Below are 3338 nucleotides of genomic sequence, written 5' to 3' on the forward strand. Positions count from 1 at the left end.
CTTGTACCTACAAAGTTTTCCTCAAACTTCAGAAGGGTGTAAGTAACTGCAAAACACTTTCTTTCCAGCACAATGTGCCGAGATTGGATATTTGCATAATTCGCTTAGTGAATTAGGTGTCGGATGAAGTGGCAAGGGAGATCATGGACAGGCAGGCCTTTAAATAACATTAGGAAAGATATGGAATCAGCAATAAAATTACGTTAGAAGATTGGATTGAGGAAAACTTGAGCTGAAGAGTTGAAGAATAGAAAATGGCATTAGTAGCTCATGCCCTGGTTTTTAACCTTATGCAAATAGGTCAACTGTAAATAGGTTAAAGGTCAAAAGGTCGAAGGTAAATAGGTTATTGCTAGATGAGTTAATTAGAAAGTTACATAAGTGTGATTGTACAGATCAATTAACTAACAGATGACCTCGACATGCTAGTAAATTTCTAGAATACATTATTTCATCATTAGTAACCAGTCGAGTATGTAGGCTCTCTTGTTGCTCTCAACTCAAATCTTACTATCGTCGACCGAAGATAAATTATGCATTATATTATTCTTGAGAATAATTAGTGACATATATTTTATTACATAATTTTATTATAAAATGAGTGTTTTAAATTAAAAAAAGCTTTGTTGTTCATCTGCATTCTAGACCTAGCCATTTGGTCAGCTATATGTATACAATTATTGCTGCCTTCAATTTTAGTGATGCTTTTAGATTCTCTATGGGTAGAGAGAGAGAGAAAAAAAGAGAAAGAGAGGGAGGGGGAGGGAGGGAGGAAGAGAAAGAGAGAAGAGAGAGAGAGAAAGAGAGAGAGAGGGAGGGAGGGAGAAAGAGAGGGAGGGAGGGAGAGAGGGAGGGAGAGAGGGAGAGATGGGGAGAGTGATAGAGGGAGGGAGAGAGTGAGGGAGGGAGGGAGAGAGGGAGGGAGAGAGTGAGGGAGAGAGGGAGGGAGGGATAGAGAGAGGGAGAGATGGAGAGAGTGCGGATTTTAATCGCGCATCCTTCACAATTGTAATGGAATTAGGATAGTTTTGTCTTAATTGGCAACACAAATATACCTACATGATAACCAAGATGTGTAGGATACATTCATAGTCTATAAGGTTATGTATGTCATTGCATCTGTAGTACAAGTACATGTACATGTACATCGAGTAGTAGTTTGAGTTCTTTACAAATATTTTACTGTTTATAATCAAACTCTTGCTTTATAATAAGCATGTTCAGTGTTTCTTGGAATAGTAACCGTTCTGGCCGCATGCATGATGCTGAAAACAGTAAGTAGAGTATAACTTATGGGCATGCAGCGGACTAAATGATTGCCGTTTATGTACTCTATTGAAAAAGAATCATTGCTAATTATTCTGTCTATCTTGTCTCTTGGATGCACACCTTTTGAAATATAAAAATACCAGAAGCCTAAACAGCATTCACATTTGGCTTCCTGGCACTTGAAAAAGAGCCAGCACCAGGCTTTGAACCTGGTTGTCTAGCTCCATTAACAGAGATACTACCTCTGAACTACATCGAACCACTTGACACACTAGGTGTTACAGGCATACAGCTATATAAGTTAACATACTGCTCTCACCTTTGTGTTTTAGATGGCGCTTCTTAAGTTTCCATCCAGTCAACACCTGTTTGCAAAAATAGAACAGCCAAGTAGTAACAGAGGCCATCTTACCAGACCTATTTACAATAATATATTTACATAGAGCAATAAGCACGCAAAGGTTAATACAAATTGATACACTTTTGTTGCTACGGGTAAAGAAATTTAAACAGAGTTTCTATTGAACATAAATAGCTCTCACCTATATCTAATGGTTTTCCATAAAAACCTGGATGCCAATTAAAATAAAAAAGAATTTGAAGCTGTTATAACCTGCTCAGTGCGAGGAAGCAGCGTGTGTGCCCCTTCATACTGCTTTCAGTATATTAATATGCTGTCAGTCTGTCAGCTAGCTAATAAACTACCATATATCTCCAATAATAGCCAAGGAAAGGCATACAAGGCCATAAACAAGCGACGCGACTGCATTCTTAACAATAGCAAGTTGTTTGATTAAAAATTACTAACGCAGTACTAATTCTCAAATTCGGCATTAAAAACTAGAAATGATATATTGATTATGCAATGTTATATAAGCTAAAATGTGTTATGAATTCAAAAACTTGTCACGAAATCAATATTGACAAGCAAGGCTTCGGTGACTACAAACATTTATTTGTGTAAAATGATATTTGAGTTCTAGCAGATCTTAAGATAACGTTGTCATGTCCTTAAATATTCATAAATACTTGATGAGTAAGTTGACTCCCCTCTTTAAACATCAACTACTTTAATCTATAATTTGTATAATATGGATTGACAATAACAAATAGAATTACTTTTTCTAATAAATTGTTTTTAAAGACTTATCAACTTATGGGGAGTCATACACAAACTTCCTGTCATATCTTGCTGCCTGATAATTGTCTTATGACCAGTGAAAGCAGTGCAAGCTCAATGCAAAGTTCACAATTGGAATAGTCAACTTCATAAAATATTTTCTAGATGGAGTTGTCATCTCATTATAGTTTTACAGATTTTTATGGCAAGAATACCCAGTTCATTCTAAAAGTTTTTTTGATGTTCAGGAAAAGTTGTAAATATGCGAACATATTGCAAAAGAACTGTTTAAACTCAATTTGGGTTTTAGGGTTGACCAGACCTTATCTAGCAGATAAGACACTTCAGCATCCCATTAAATTAGCCAGATAGGTTCTATAGGCAAAGCCATCATGTCATGTGTCAGCTTACAGTAAACTGTACAAAAATGGAAAGATAACTCCGTCTCAACAAGAAACAAGAGTGGGACCTATGTAGAATGAGACCTTACATCAGTACTGAATCAACATGTTCTGTTTCGGTGTTTTTCAATTAATATCTAAAAGCAAACCATACATAAGAATAAAATGTTATTATTTTTTGGAGTTTAGCCAAAATTATACGTACTTTAGTTTCAAAATGTTCTTATCATATGGGATAAAATGCCTGTTCAAGATCAAACAGAGAGAGATGAAAACAGATAAAACTTTTTTGTGATAAACAAATTTATTTTGACCAGAGCCAGGAACTAATATTAGAACATTTTAAAGTTGACACACACTCCTTCGTTACACAAGCATTTAGTTCAAATTTAGCCTGGAGCTGATGGGAAGGCTGTAGAGAAACACTGATGATTGAAAGAGATGACAAAAATGGTTAGCAACAGTCATGTGACAATCACTCAGAGAATATTTAAACTACTAACAGCATTTATTGACAAAGATACCCATATATTTCATTTCAATTAATG

Source organism: Watersipora subatra, chromosome 3, assembly GCF_963576615.1.
Source record: "Watersipora subatra chromosome 3, tzWatSuba1.1, whole genome shotgun sequence".
NCBI lineage: Eukaryota > Metazoa > Bryozoa > Gymnolaemata > Cheilostomatida > Watersiporidae > Watersipora > Watersipora subatra.